General features: G+C 35.1%; 1 pseudogene; it reads left to right on the top strand.

Moving 5' to 3' along the window:
* Positions 1-5,490: 5,490 nt before the first annotated feature.
* LOC141519155 (putative E3 ubiquitin-protein ligase TRIML1) lies at positions 5,491-13,990 on the top strand (annotated as a pseudogene).
* Positions 13,991-17,307: the final 3,317 nt, after the last annotated feature.

Below are 17,307 nucleotides of genomic sequence, written 5' to 3'. Positions count from 1 at the left end.
TGTCTTCATTCTATAATATGTAAATCTTCTTTCAGAATTATTTTATTTAAATAGGTTATACTTCTGAAAGGATTATTTAATATATTTGCCAAAATAGTTGGAAAATGGATAAGTTTGAGCAGACCAAGCTGTGACAAGTAAATATCATTAAAGGAAGAAAGGAATGGCATATTAAGCTTATTACCCATGTAGGTGTCATTACCTTTAAAAGTGTATTTTGATCTTACTTTTAAACTCTTAAAAGCCATATACATTGGATTTGGATTAAAGGTCTTAGAATAGTTTTAAATTCACAGACTTGTTATGTCATGGAAAAGAGAATTCAAATGAAGTTAATTCCTGCTAGAAGAAAAGCTACTATATTTAGGAACTGTTTCTTTTCAATTTATTTTCATCAGACTGCAAGATTAAGTTTCTTCACTCTGGCGGGCTGCCCCTCTGGTGTGCCACCCCTCCGACCCCGTGGAGCTGAGCCTTTCTGCTCTTTTCCAGGTTACCTTGGGTTGGAGAACTGCCTCACTGGATCCCTCTGTGGGCTCTGTCTCTCGAAAATGTAGTTAGAGTCCTTAGCTTATAAGTTTTGTTCGAGAGCATCTAAGAGATGGTCCTTTCCTGTAGCCATTTTGGTTTTGCCCCAAGATTAAGTTTCTCAAAAGAATGACCATTTTAGCTGATTTGATTATTGTTTTTTTTAAAAAATGTGATTGGGTGGGCAGCTAGGTGACATAGTGGATAGAGCACTGGCCCTTGAGTCAGGAGTACCTGGGTTCAAATCTGGTCTCAGACACTTAATAATTACCTAGTTGTGTGATCTTAGGCAAGTCACAGCACCATTGCCTTTTAAAAAGGAAAAAAAAGGAATACAAAAATGTTATAGGAAGAATAGTATTAGAATATAGACTTAGGGAATAGTAGCACACACCAATAACCAGATCCTATGGACACCAGAGTCTATCCTTTAGTTGTCACTGTAGAGTCTTCCATCATCTACTACATTGTATGTATGTATGTATGTATTATTATTATTATTTAGAATGAGGTTTTAAGGTAAAAATATGATGATATGATAGACATAGTTCTTAAGAAAACTCTTATTGTTTACCTGATCAAAAGAAAATTTTTTTAGTATCCCTTTTCATTTCTTAAATACTATATGCAGATTGTACTTATATCAGATTACTTGCTGTCTTGGGAAGAGGGAAGGCAAAGGACAGAAGGAGAAAAATCTTACAAAACATGTAAGTTGAAAACTATTCTTATATGCAAATGGGAAAAAGTTTAAACCAAAAAATAAAATTAAATTACATTTTAAAAAATGAATGTTACATGACTATTGGCTACATGATAACTTAATATTGATTTACAAGAAGACTAGAATGCTGCCTTTATTCAAGTGCTGGATATTATTCTAGTTATCTAGTTTTATATATATATATATATATATATATATATATATATGTATATGTATATATATATACATATATATAGATGTTTTTTTCAGTTTAGTGGTTTTTCATTTTAAAAATCATCTTCAAACTTCAGTTTTTTTAGTTGCTTTACTAATTGCATAATTTTTACATTTAAATTTTAAAAAGTTTTTGTTTGAATTAAAAAAGCTAAACAAAAATTTATATAACTTTATAATATATTTAAAAGGAATATTAAGTTATAAGTGATTTGCAATTTCACATATAATCATCCTTTTTTTCTTTTTTTTTTTTTTTAGGTTTTCTTGCAAGGCAAATGGGGTTAAGTGGCTTGCCCAAGGCCACACAGCTAGGTAATTATTAAGTGTCTGAGACCAGATTTGAACCCAGGTACTCCTGACTCCAAGGCCGGTGCTTTATCCACTACGCCACCTAGCTGCCCCATTAATCATCCTTTTCTTAAAAATTCTACTGTGTAATGGAAATATTTGTTTCATTTCATAATAAAAATTAAATTAAGCTTAAAAAATAGCTTCAAGATTAAGAGCAGATAGGTTTGATCTTCCTTACAGCCATAATTATTAATGTTGAAGTTTATGGTGGCAAAGAACTGGAAACTGAAGGTATGTCTATCAATTGGGAAATGGCAGAATGAGGTGAAGTATATGAATAAGATAAATATAATATAAGTGTGCTATAAATTTTGTATATGTGTATATATATATTTAAAATCTTTATGTTTCTTATAGTGGAATTATGCTAAAAGAGATATTGACCAGTTGGAGTTTAGAAAACCCAAAAAAAGGTTTGCATGAACCAATGCAAATTGAAGTGAGCAGAACCAGGAGAGCATTATATAGAATATCTGTTACATTAAGGATGAACATTATCTATATCAAAGGAGGTGGAATGATGAAAGGAAGGAGTAAGTTTGGCACTCAAAATTTTAAAAATGAATTCCAAAAACCATCTTTACATGTAAAGATATTGAGTTGCTAGTCTATCCTCTTTTTACATCTATCCTGAATCCAAGACTCTCTTTTATAAGTACTTGATTATGAAGAGTTTCAATCTGCTTACCATCACAATGCATCTTTTCATGAACTTCTGGAAGATAAGCTTTTCAAGGTAAGAATCTCTGCATGGAAATCCAGGATAGAGTACAAATCGACAAACATTTCCTCTAAATAGCAATGTCTCCTTGATGAGTCAGACTGGGAAAGTCTAGTTGTTTCAAGTGCTGTTTGAAAACTTTACTTTTTTGACAATATCTGTAATACCTCAGATGATTTTGGCTTAACATTGCACATGCAAAGAAACAAAGTGAATGGAGTTTGTATTTAGGAGAATATGTATTCTCACATTTTTCCATATCTATCCCTATGTCTGTGATCACTCCACCTCTCATTACAGTCTCCATAATCCTCCTTCCTTTAACTTCTCCTCTTTCCTTTTTAAAACTTCCTTTTCCCTCTTCCTCAATTTTTTTTTTATTTCCACTCTTGTCCCTACTCCTTCTTTTCTCCCTCTGCTGTACTTCTGCTCTGAGATTCTTAAGCTGGACCAATTGCTCAGAGAACCAAATGCTCATTCTCTGATTCTCACAAAGAAAAAATAAAAATAAAATACCACTGATTTTTGCCAGGGGGTTCAGGCCTAGTGCAAGTGAGCATTACTGTGGGTAGAAATAGGACTAATCTGTCCTGCTTCCTTGGATCCATCCTTTCCAGCTAGAAACTCATGTTTAAAGGCCATGGTGATCCTTAGGCTAGGTTCCATACTGGAAGAGAATGCCTACAGGTGAGAATACAAATTCTTGGGGTTCATTAGGTAATTCCTAGATTGCCTAGAAGGAATGGACCAATGAATATATACTTCTTTTCCCCTTCTCCCTCGACCTTTCCCCAATAAACAATCCAATAGATATATAGCTAGCTGATAGCTAGCTGCCTCTCTAGACAAATAAAGGTATGTTGGACGATAGAACAGAGAACCAAACAATAATGAAAGAAAAGGTACTAGCTGTTTTCCTTAACTTCAGTTTCAGATCATTTAGTCTATTTCAGGGGTCAGGAAAAGACTGCAGGTAAAAGAGAGAACTTTTAGGAATTTTTAAGTTCATGGCAGCCCAAGGTCTTACTAATCCTTTATCTTTTTATTCTCCAGAGTTCACTGAATCCATTACCAAGGACTCTCTTTGACTCTGCCAATTTTTTCAGCTAATACCCCATCAGTCTCAGACATGCTCATCTGAAATCACCAATAACCTGGACAGTAGAATTCAATTAAAACTTAAATAGATTCCATTGAAATAGATTTTTTAAGTTCCATTTCTAGACCAAGAAACTGCTAGACCTTGAGTAAGATACAAATTTAAAAGAGGATCCTACTGGCCCCCAGGAAGTTCCAATAAATCAGGGAAGATAAGAAATCTATATTAATAACCAGATTGTCTTAAATATGACATGGGTGAGCAAGGAAACAGAAAAATGCAAAGCAAGAAGTAGGAGAATGAAGCAATATTTTTCAAAATAAACTCTTATTTTTTTGTTCTGTTTCTGTAGTCCTGTTCCTCTTGTGTAGACCTTCTTTACAAAAAGCCATCACAACAAGTAGATCACTTTGAAACCATACTGATATAAGCATGAACCATTTATACACAGTGATCCCTGACCTAATGAATTTAAAGGGAAGACAACTCTGATTCCAGATGCCTAGGTTTGAAGACTATTGTTAATTATAGCCCATTACTCTAAAAAAGGATAAAGGTGAATACCCAGTACTATGAGACTAGACACTATATGAAGACATAGGAGTTCCACCTTTTGTGAGTAATGTAAAGTAAAACTCTTTAAAAGATCCAAAGAAAACAGTCCTGAAAATTTTGCAGATGGAGCTAAAGGGAAAGAGCTAATATTCTATCTCCTGAGAGGAATATTTGAAATTGAAGTAAGTAAAGATGTACTTGAATTTGAGGGGCAATACTTTTATGAACTAAGTATGAACACAATTGGGAATGGTAACTCATTACTATGGAAAAGGACAAAGGTAAGAACTCAGTCCTAAACCAGAGATGGGAAGCACTATCAAGCCACAGGAGTTCACACCTTTTGTGGGTGGAGTAATGCTAATCAAAGGGAGAAGTATAAAAAGATCTCAACAACTCAATCTTAAACACTTTTGTCTCTGAGCTCAAGGGAAAGAGCTAGAGGAATATTGGAGGACAGATTCAGAGGTAAGTTTCTTTTGGGAAAATGTTTTTTTTCTCTATATACTTGGACACTTCAGGCCAGTAAATGAATCATTAATTGGAGAGATGGCAAAATGAGGGGCTGAGGAGAAGGTCTGTTTAAGGTCTATTTTTTTTTTGAGGAGAAGCTGGGGTACAGAAATAAAGAACTGGGATTGCTTTTGCATTGTGTCAGATCTGGTAATCAGAGATATAATTATTGTGAGCTTTTGAAATGAGGTCAGTTATTCCTGAACTATTCAATATAATAAGATAAGCCAAACCATAGATTTTTCAATTGTACTTAAGAGAAAATAAAGGTGTTTTCTTCAGAAAATGGTGACCCTGAAGTCAAGAGGAAGAGAAAATGAGAGTAAGAACTAATAAAAGAGAATCCACAACATTTATGCTCCTTGGAGAAAAGAGTACAGATTTAGCACTGGGGTATTATTTTCTAACATCCCTTCCCTGGGAACAAATTTATTTATTTATTTAAATTAATTTTTTATTTAAGGCAAGGGGGTTACGTGACTTGCCCAAGGTTAGGGATGAGGTCCATCTATAAAACAGGCCTCATGTGGATTCTGATTTAGCCTGAGATGTCTAAGTCCCAGAACTTAGGTTCCCCAGTTCTTTTTCAAGGCAGGTATGACATGGGGAATCCTAATGGATCTGCTCAGGATGTATGGTAAATATGGGATCACCACTGTTGTAAGTCCTCTATTGCCTCTGAATCCTTGACACAGCTTGGATAAAAGTTCTGAGATGTTTTGAATGACAGAGGAATGCTCTGGTCAAAATTTTCATTAACTCTTTCTCTGCAGGTCTAGGAACATGGATGTCAAAGGCTTACTCAAACACCTCAAGGAAGATCTCACTTGCTCCATCTGCCTGGGCTACTTTACTGACCCAATAGCTGTCACATGTGGTCACAGCTTTTGTGCAGATTGTCTTTTCCAGTGCAGGGAGGGAGATGATGGTACCTTAATGTGCCCAGAATGCAGACAAGTCATTGAAATCAGTCATTTGGTGCCCAACAAGAATTTGCAGGATCTTTCAATCATTGGCAAAGTAATCAGCTCTCATTTACTTCAAAGTATAGTAGGCTTGAGTGTCTGTGATCTACATGGTGAAAAAGAGAAGTTTTTTTGTGAGGAAGAGCAGAAACTTCTTTGCGAGTCTTGTTCATTAGCCCCAGAGCACAAGGATCACCAAGACCTTCTCCTTTACAAGGCTGCTGATGAGTACAAGGTAAGAGTGTTTGCTCACTATCAATTCCTCCCAGGAGAGAAATGTTGTCTGTTCATTCAACTCTATGACCAACTGCCATATCAAACATGCAGTTCATCCTCAAGAGAAATCTAGGAACCTCACACCTGTGACTTCAACAACAAAATTTAACCCAGTCATTTTTACTGTTTTTTTTCAGAAGTTTCTTGGCCTCAGCATTAACTTTTTTAAAAATGGGAGTAAAAAAGGTCACTAGCTTTTATGGTTATTATGAAGTTCCAAAGGAAAATATATCCTTAAAAATCTTGATATTCTCTTCTAATTTGTTAACTTTTTCCTTCTCGAATTGTTCTTGTTTTATTTGGCTTTTAAAGTCTTTTTCTTTGAGTTCTTCCATGAATTCTTTTAAAGCAGGCTGCCTTTTGATGTTACTCTTTGAAGTGGAGAGTTGTTTTTTCCTTCTGTATCTTCTTCTGAAAATGAACCTCAACCTTCCTTATTCTCATATAAATGTCTATAGTTGGATTTTTTTTTGCCTGTTTCTTTTTATTTTTTATCATTTTTAATTTTTAGCAGCTTGTTATCATATTCACCTCTAGTTCTGGGATGTGGGGGGGGATGGTGCCTCTGGCCTCAGGAACTTTGTCCTGGACCCAATCTCTGGACTCCTTTCCAAGCCATAGCTGGGACCCTCTACACAGTGTCCTGGAAGTTTTCTTGCTCCCTGAGAATCCTCCAGTGGCTATACCTTTCAGTTCTTGCCTCTCCTCTGGAACAAGATCAAGAATTCAGTTCTCTGTAAATGTCCAAAGCCAGCAGGGTCATCACTTCTGCCCTCACTGGTTCCTTCTAGTCGAGGACTGCTTCTGCTTCTCCGTAGCACACCTGACCCTGGTGTTCTTTGTTAGCAGAGGTTCTCTCTCTTTCCTCACTTTGATACCAACTCCCCACATTGTCATGTAGGTAAATATCCCTCTGGCTAAGACTGAGGTTACTTCTCAACCTATTGGCTCCTAGGGCTTGTCTCTTATTGTGTTAGGTTGCCAGTCTGGAAGAGTTTACATTTTACTTGGAACTAAACCTCTGTCCCTAGATCTTTCTTCAGATCTTTTCTGGTTGTCCCAGAAGGACCACTATTCCACCCCAGCTCTTGTTTATTTTGGTCATTCCATGGTCACCTTGAGGTGCTTTTTTGGATTTGTAAGGGGAGGAAACCTGGAGAGTTTGGGATTTTTAGATCTACTCCACCACCTTCCCAGAATCCTCCTCCTAGTCAGCAATTCTAAAGCATGTGGGCCTCTGAAGGGCCTATAAAACAGAGATTTGACTAAGGTTTTATTTTTCTTGCAGTACAAACTCCAGGAGACATGGAATATCTTACAGAAAAAAGAAGAAGAGTTTAAAATTTCACTAGACAGTGTGAAAAGAAGAGAGGCAGAGTGTAAGGTCAGTGTCTGTTTCTTTGGTCAGGAAGGTAAGACCTATTCTGCCCCTTGAAGTTTTAATGACTAAAGTGATTAATATTGATGATCAAAGAATGAAATATATTGTCACTCTTTGGGGAAAATAATATGACGTCTAATGATCACAGAACTTAGTTTTCTTATAAACTGATCATTTACATGTATGAAGAAAAAGGTTCCTGAAATGATTTGGGTATTTTTAGGTAGAAAATGATCTCTGGTATTTTTTGAGTACATTCCCTTTACGCAATATCATATTTTACTCTTTTCATTATTAACTACTCCTTTAGAAAAGGTGCTTTAAGAGACTGTGTCTCAGAACAACTGAAATGGAAGATGTACTAGCAGTCAGAATAACCTTCTGGTATCAGAATCCACTTTTCTTAGATGGTCAATAGTATTTAATAGAGAACAAAAATGTTGGTCCCTATCCCATTCTATCATGACTTTTCACTTTTTACCTTTATCCTATTTCTTTTGGGACAGGAGGATACTTTTGCTATTAAAAAGTCAATAACAACAGAGTATGAGAAAATACATCAGTTTTTATTGGATGAAGAATGTCTATACCTGGAAAAATTGGATCAGGAATCCAGACACAAACTGGAAAAACTTGAAGAAAGGAAGACCAAATTGACAAAACAAATCCAGGATATGCAACAAATGATGTTAAAAATAGAGGAGAATATGGGCAAAACTCCCTTGGAAATGCTTCAGGTGAGTGTGTGCAACATTCAAACACAGACACACACACACATATATGTACCTACATATCTACATAACACAGATACAAATATATATATACATACACATACACATATATATATGTATATGTATGATTAGTCTTATCTCCTATAAATCATGAAGAGAAGCATCTTGGGACTATTTGTTAGAGAAGGTTAATTTAGGCTTTTCAATGCATATTTTCTGATGAGTAGTGTAAATCTCCCATAGTCAGACAATGTGTAGCAGAGGCATTCTTAAAGGCTAAGCCACTTCAGCTAAACAGTGTGCTCTGAGTTTCAATACCCATCTTGGATTGAATTTAAACTTGCAATCATATGGAAAATACTTGAATCAACTCTTTCTCCCAGAGCAATCACATCCTTCATTCCTTGGTGAAAAGGGGTGAGGTAGATCATTCTTTTCATAAGGAATAGTCAATGATTCTATAATTCCTTATGGTGTAGTGACATATGAGGTTTTGGCAAAAAGGTAAAAAAAGTAAGGCAACTAAATAAGCACATATATAAGCATAGTCTACCATATGCTCTGCAAATATCAGTAAAGTAAATGAAATAATCCTCACTAGCAAGGAAATAGCAATTTACTTGACATCAAGGACATAAGTAAAGAGAGGTAGAATGAACAGAAAGAGAACTATCATGTTAATTTAAAAATGAAAGGCAGAGAAGTTTGGAAAGGTGGAAATGACAGTTAAATTATATTTTCAAGGATTAGAGGAATTCCTGGATATATGTAGAAGGAATGAGGGTCTACTTGTTTGGGAGATGTCTAGTAAACTCTCCACTCATCCTCCTCTTTCTACCCCCCCTCAAAAAATTGAAGAATCATTAGTTTAGAAGCTTTTTTCTGTTCATGGTTCAACATTTGATGGGCACATTAAGGATGTGGGATGGATCAAGAACAACATGTTGGAGAGAATGGATCAAAGAGAAGATTGAAATCTCTATCCCAGAGCATCAATAAAAACAGACTTTTTAGAACCTGAGAAGTGTTTGAAGGGAAATGAAGGCTATAGAAGCAGTAATACTTACTATCACTAGGAGATAGATTTGTTCTTCTATGTAATAGAGGGAAGAACCACTTCAAATAGATGCAAAACTACTCAAAGTTGTTTGGAGGTTTGAGATTCTAATTAATATCCTGTGTGTACTTATGTGCATTACAGTCTCTCTTTGAGTTAAGTTGAAGACATTTCATTATTTCCATCCCATGGAGGAGGACAGTGAACTTCAGAGCAATTGAGAGGCATCCTTGGGGTCACACACATAACAACAGAAGTAATATTTAAACATATCTTAATGACTAAACATTCCATATCAAGGCATACTCTCACTCTGCAGAGATGTTCAAAATGATTTTTCCTACCTTTGTATGTGTGATTTCCTTGCCATGGAAAATCTTTTACAGAATGTGGATTGATTACCTTTGTGAAATTTTAGTCATCATTCATGTATCAGGGATCAGTTGATCTAGATAAACTGAGATCATTTCTTATAAGATTCTTTTTTTCACTTCTCCCCAAGAAAACCCCAATCCAACAACATCTTTCCAGTGGGGATAGGTATGGGCTGATTTTTTCTTTGCTTCTTTGAACTTAAGAATGAGAGTGGTTATATGGGAACCAAAATTACTCTAGAATGCAATCTCATTTCCACCTTCTGACTTCTATTTTAATTTTATTGGTTGTAAAGGGAGGTCTTACTTTTATGGTTTCAGGACCTTCAGTTTTCAACTCTTAGCAACCATAAAAAAGGGAGACTACATATCTCAGAGACTCCCACATCTTTTGTAGATTTTTTTTATTGTTTGTTCTCTCATTCAGGGTAAGCAAACAATTGACTCTTGAATGCAGTTTCTGTGTATGGGAGGGTGGGAGAATGGCAGAGCAGAATAGCACTCTTCTCACAATGGAGTCATTTCTCCATCCTTAGGAGGGAGTTAGAGGCATGAGGTCCATCAGAATAATCCAAGGCTAGTTCTAAACAATTTTTCACAGACTTAAACTGTGCAAATATGATAATGTTCCTAAAAGGATTCTAAGAGAGGAACAGAACTATGGGGAGGTGGATGGGATCTGAGAAAGAGAATATTATAAAAATAGACTAAGGAACAGAACACTAAACCTCTCTATTTTCTCCCTTTCAGGATAGGAAAGACACCTTAGTAAGGTAAGTTTTCATGCTGTGTTCAAGTAATTAAAAAATGCAGAATCTATGAGAGAATCTGATTATTTGAGGTGGGCTATTTGGAGTCTACACTGCTAAAAGATGAAAAATTATGTGAATCAAGGGGTGGCTAGGTGGTGCCGTGGATAGAGCACTGGCCCTGGAGTCAGGACTACCTGAGTTCAAATCGGCCTCACACTTAATAATTACCTAGCTGTGTGGCCTTGGGCAAGCCACTTAATCCCATTGCCTTGCAAAAACTAAAAAAACAAAACAAAAAAAAAACCAGTATGTGAATCAGAGAGGGCTCTGGAACTCTGTAGATCAAATGTAACCAAATATATCCTATTTGTAGGAATGAAGAGCTGCTACTTCAAGAACAAGAACCAGATATTACTTTCCCTAGCTGGAGCACCTACCCCATCACTGGTCTGAGAGAAATGCTCATTAACTACCAGAGTAAGTGAAACACGTGAGTCTCCACTGATATTTGGGTAATTCCCAAGAGTGTCCATATTGTTTGCAGTAGATTTCCTTAGTGTGTGCTAGCATGCACAAATGATCATTTTCCTTAACCCCATATGGATAATTTCTGTTTTCACATGACTATTGAAGTGAGTTTCCCTTTGATACCTCAACAGGTCAGAATGATCTTACTTATTCCACCCATAATTGAAACTATTTCTATGTTTTATCTTTTTTGACCAATTCATATATATATGATATACTTCAGATGCTAACTTGTGGATTTTCCTTCTTTTTGGAGGAGATGGGTGAGAACCTGTAGTACTCAAGTATTTTTGTGTTTTTTTTCCATTTTAATATTATTTTATTTTTTCCAATTACATGAAAAGACACTTTTCACAATTCATCTATTTGTTGCCTTTTGAGGGTCATATATTTACCAATCTTTTTTCCCTTTCCCCATCCCCATGACAGAGAATAATCTGATATGGGTTGTATATGTATAGTCATGTTTAACATATTTTCACATTAGTCATGTTATAAAAGAGGAATCAAAACTAAAGGGGAAAAATAAAGAGAAGAAAGAAAAAACATAAAAACAAATTTTAAAAAGTAAAGATAGTATGCTTTGCTCTGCATTCAGAGTCTGTAGTTTTTCCTCCAGATGTAGATGGCATTTTCCATTATTAACCTTTTAGAATTGTCCTTGATCCCTGAATGACTGAAAGGAACTGAGTGCATCATAGTTGACCATCTTACAATTTTGCTGTTGATGAGTACAGTGTTCTGGTTCTGCTCACTTTATTCAGCCTCAGTTCATGCAAGTCTTTGCAGACTTTTTTGAATTTCAGCTATGCATCATTTCTCACAGAACAATAGTAATCCATATTATACCACATTCCCCAATTTATGAACATCCCCTCAATTTCCAGTTCTTTGTAACTACAAAAATGCTACTTAAAAGGCATGCAGTTTTATTGACCTTTGAGCATAGTTCCAAATTCTTCTCCAGAATGGTTGGATTAGTTCACAATTCCACTAACAATGTAGTAATGTGCCAGTTTACTCACATTTTCTTTTTTTTTTGTATTTTAATCGATCTGATAGGTTGTTTTAATTTGTAATTTTCTAATGAAAAGTGATTTAGATATTTTTTCATATATCTTTACATAGTTTTAATTTCTTCATCTGAAAACATTCCATTCATATCTTTTGACCATTTATCAATTGGGGGATGACTTGTATTCTTATAAATTTGATTCAGTTCTCCATATATTTCAGAAATGGATCCTTTATCAGAAACAGTAGTTGTGAAAATTGGTTCCTAGCTTTCTGATTTCCTTCTAATATTGATTGCATTAGTTTTATTTGTGTACAAATTTTTCATTTAATGTTTTCAAAATTATCCATTTTGAATTTTATAATTTATAATGTGTTTGGTCATAAATTCCTTCCCTTTTCATAAATCTGACAGATTTGGTCTGTAGTATTGTCCTTTTAATATCTAAATCCTGTACTCATTTTGACCTTATTTTGAAATAGGATGTGAGATATGTGTCTTTGCCTAACTTTTGCCATACTATTTTCCAGTTTTCCCAGTCATTTTTTGTCAAAGTATGAGTTCTTATCCCAGAAGCATGTCTTTGAGTTTGTCAAATAATAGATTAACCATAATAATTTACTATTGTTTCTTTTGTACCCATTCTAATGCATTGGTCTATCATATCTTTTTCTTAACCTGCATCAGACAGTTTTGATGACTGCTGCTTTATAGTATAATTTTAGATCTGGAACAATTAGGACACCTTTCTTTGCATTTTTGTCAATACTTCCCTTGATATTCTTGACCTTTTATTGTTCCAGATAAATTTTATTACATATTTTTGGTAATTTGATTGATATGGTCCTGAATAGGTTATTTAATTTGGGTGGAATTGTCATTTTTATTATATTAGCTCAACCTAACCAGTTTATGTCTTTCTAATTGTTTTTATCCAACTCTATTTGTATGAAAAAGTCTTTTTGTAATTGCGTACATATAGTTTCTGGGTTTGTATTTGGGAAGTAAATTCTCAAGTATTTTATATTTTCTACAGTTATTTTAAATGGAATTTCTCTCCCTTCCCCTTGGACTTTGTGTTCATATGTAGGAATGCTAATGATTTATGTGGGATTATTTTATATCCAGCTACTTTGTTGAAATTTTTATTGTTCAAGTAGTTTTTAAAAACTCTGATTTTCTAGGGTTCTCTAAGTATTACCACCATATGCTCTACAAAGAATGCAAGTTTTGCTTCTTCATTGCCAATTCTAATTCCTTCAATTTCTTTTTCTTCTCTTACTGATAAAGCTACCAGGTCTAACATTATGTTAAACAGTAGTGGTGATAATGGACATTCTGGTTTCACCTTGCTTCAGGGGTTTTTAATGAGTTATCCAATTCTGCATATCTATGTCTATAGCTACAATATCTATATCTTTATCTATATATATCTATAGGATTCCTGAGTAGCTACTTCCTTTTCTCCTCTCCTTCCTCCCTTGATTTCATCCTTCCTTCCTTCCTTCCTTCCTTCCTTCCTTCCTTCCTTCCTTCCTTCCTTCCTTCCTTCCTCCCTCCTTCCCAATCTTTATCCTTTTATCTTGATTGTTCTTATATAGTCTCAAATAGACTGTGATCTAGTATCCCAAGGCTGATTATACCTTTTCCTTTTTCTCTAGGGGATATAACTTTGGATCCTGAAACAGCCAATTCTCATCTCAACTTGTCTGAAGATTTGAAGAGTTTTAATTATACAAGTATACCACAGGATGTATCTGATAATGAAGAAAGATTTGACTATGCTCTCACAGTCCTTGGGGCCCAGACCTTCAACTCAGGAAAACACTATTGGGAAGTTGAGGTGGGAGATAAGAAAGAGTGGTCAGTGGGCATCTGTGAAGATTCAGTCAGCAGAAAAGGAGCACAGTCCCTGTCATCCGAGGATATAAGAACACTAGATGCCTTTACGTTTGGAAATGAATTCTTTCTGTGGAATTCACAATATGGTCTTCATCAGAGTCCACCCATACATAAAGTGGGTGTTTTTCTTGATTATGAAAAGGGACATATAGCATTTTACAATGTCACATGTAGATGCCTTATCTACAGTCCTCCAAACATAGCCTTTAAAGGACCTATTCGGCCTTATTTTTCTCCTTGCTATCCTAATGACAAAAATATCCCTGCATCACTGTATTATCTGTTCTCAGAATAATCAGTAGTCAACCATCAATGATGTTTGCTGTGGGAATACTCTTAATGACAACTAACTGAAAAATGATTCTTAAAATGCTTTTTCATTCAATTGAACTTATTTTGAAATGATCAATTAAGTTATGATGGATTATCAAAACCAATGAGAATAAACAATGAGAATAAAGTCTATCTTGTTTGTATTTGATATCAACACTAGTATATCTCACAAGTGTGCCTCACCTCATTGACATGACCTTTTGCTGAGAATTTCAGCAATTTTCTACAATATAAATCTATACTTGAGATTTTCTGATTTTCTGATAGCAAATAGAATAGAATATCACTTACAAATATTGTGCATTTATAAGATAGAAATGTTATATATGTACATATGTCTATGCATTAATATATATGTGTAAATGTATATATTATTGATCTTATCCAAGAAATTCACTATTATTTCATGCATTGAAACATCTAGAATAATGACTTTAAGATAGCTAATCTCTGAGAGACATCACCATTTGGGGAAAAAAATGTCTATATTTTGAATTCAACAATTGACTTTCATGACATTCTTATATTTCACAAGAAAAGATCTTGAAAATTGCCATGTTGGCCTATGTTGGATTTCTTTCTGTTGGGAAGGGGAGGGAGAGAGATAAATGTAAAACTCAACCTTCCAAAACAATGATTGTTGAAAACTACCTTTCCATGTAGTTGGAAAAAGAAATAAATTATTTAATCAATTTTAAAAAATAAAGAAAATAGCCATGTTGCCTTGAACATGAGCATATCCAAGAGAACATAGAAAGGTGCATTGTACATATGAATAGACTGATACCATATAAACCAGTTATATAAAAGAAATCTGATTTCATACAACTATAGGAGTGAAAAAAGAAAGACTGAAAACTAACTTCAAAAACAAAACATCGACAAATTTCTCTAGCATGATAAATATACCTCCCCATGCTGAACTTACAGGGGGATATGGACAAGAATTATAGAAAATGGTCATGCTGAAATGTTTTATGATCTTTATCTTTGGAAGGAACACTGGGAATGAGACAATACATGAAGCAACGTAGATCGTTATGTTATGTGACAACAATGTATTCTTAGTTTCTGACTAGACAGCAACCTTCAGGAAATGAGAAACAAGTGCACATGAACTGTTACTTTCTTCAAAGCATGTTTGAGAAGGGCAGAGCCCTCCTCCCACTGGGATGATACAATGTTAGAGTGTTAAGCACAGATCAGGAAGACTTCAGTTGAAATCTGGTCTGGGACACTAGTTAGGACCCTGGGCTGTAGGACCCTCGGCAAGCTTTTAAGCTCTGATTGCTTCAGTTGCTTCAGCTGTAAAATGGTGACAGAGTTGTGAAGATTAAATGAGATAATAATTGTAAAGCATTTCGTAGCATAGTGCTTATCAAAAAGTAGGTAGTATATAAATGCTTATTATCATCTCCTTCCCTTTTCCATTAGTGACTTAGAAGATTTCCCTTAACAAAATTGCTTTTGAGAGGACTGTATCTTCTGTGAGAAATGACATGTTATTCCACTGAGAACAGCTATATTAGCAAAATGGGCATCTCATGACCAATGTGCCTCTCTCTATCATCACTTTTCTATATATAGTTGAACAAGCATCAAATTGATATTTGAATTATATTCTTCCTCTCACTCATCATCTTCCCATCTCACCAACCTAAGATCCTCTTTTCTTTTTCCTCTTCCACCTTACCTCTTGTGGTTCAGTTTCTTTTTTCTCCATTCAAAAAATGTTTTATTTTTTCCAATTACTTGCAAAGATAGTTTTCAATTCTCATTTGTTTGGTAAGTTTTTAGCATCACATTTTCTCCCTCCATTCCTTCTCACCCCCTTTTCACTGACAGAAAACAATCTACTACATATAACTATGTTAAACTATACATATAACTACATTTAACTTTATTAAACATTAATCCATATTGAGTGGAATATTCCCTCTTAAGAGTTAATATTCTTAGTGAAGTCCTCTCAGGGTTAAAAATCATTAAAACAAAGACAAACTATTACCCTTAGACTATTCTTAGAAAAGGGAGAGAGGCCTTGCATTCCAAATCAGACACCCTCCCAATTCTGCTAGGGAGTGAAACAGTGGACTATTTCCAGAAAGACCTTGCATTGATTCTGTTAGGGAGGGAAACAGTGGAATACTTCCAGAGAAGAGACCTTGCAGTCTTAGTCAGCCACCTCTTGGATAACGGACTGTGAGAACAGTAGTCTGCCTTCTCTTGTTTGCTAAGTGCTAAACTTAGAAGACCTTGCATACTCAGACATTATTTCATTTAACAGAAGGTCATTAGAAATCTTCTGATACCCTTGCCATCTGGATGGTGAGGTAGCATTTTATGAAAACCTTTTATTCTCTTTGTTGCTGGGTAGATTTTTTCACGTAAAGATTGTAACACTGAAAACCTTAACCAATCAGGTTGGAAGAGAGGGGGCTGGGGGAGGGAATCATGCTAGGTCATATAATCTTGCTTGATTGTCATCTCAGAGCAACTCCTTGATCTTCACTATCTTTGTAAAACTTGGAGGATGCCCTTTTCTAGAGAAAAGCCAAAATAAACTTTCCTTTTTTCTCAGAGGAGTCTCTATATATTTTTTAAGTGGATTCTTATCCCACACAATATTAATCATGCTGTGAAAGATGAATCATATCATAAAGGGGGGAAACAATATATAAAAGAAATTTTTAAAACTGAAAATTGTAAACTTTGATCTGCATTCTGACTCCATAATTCCTGCTCTGTATGTGGATGGTATTGTCTATCACAAGTCCTTTAGAATTATCTTTGATTATTATATTGTTGAAATGAACAAGTCCATTGTCACACAACGTTGCTTGTTAGCTTGTACGATGTTCTTCTGGTTCTGTTCACTTCACTTAGTATCAATTCATGCAAATCTTTCCATGCTCTTCTAAAACTAAGCTGTTCCTGATTTTTTTTTAAGGTTTTTGCAAGGCAAATGGGGTTAAGTGGCTTGCCCAAGGCCACACAGCTAGGTAATTATTAAGTGTCTGAGACTGGATTTGAACCCAGGTACTCCTGACTCCAGGGCCAGTGCTTTATCCACTAAGCCACCTAGCTGCCCCTGTTCCTGATTTCTTACAGAACAATAATTGTATTCCATTATATTCATATAACAAAACTTGTTCAGTCATTCCTCAATTGATGGGCCTCTCCTCAATTTCCAATTCTTCACCACTAGGATAAGAGCTACTATAAATATTTTGTACATGTGGGGTTTTACCCTTTTTTGTGATCCCTTTGGAGATTAAAACTTTCT

This window comes from Macrotis lagotis, chromosome 3, assembly GCF_037893015.1.
Source record: "Macrotis lagotis isolate mMagLag1 chromosome 3, bilby.v1.9.chrom.fasta, whole genome shotgun sequence".
Classification (NCBI taxonomy): domain Eukaryota; kingdom Metazoa; phylum Chordata; class Mammalia; order Peramelemorphia; family Peramelidae; genus Macrotis; species Macrotis lagotis.
This window is presented reverse-complemented; position numbering and strand designations above follow the sequence as displayed.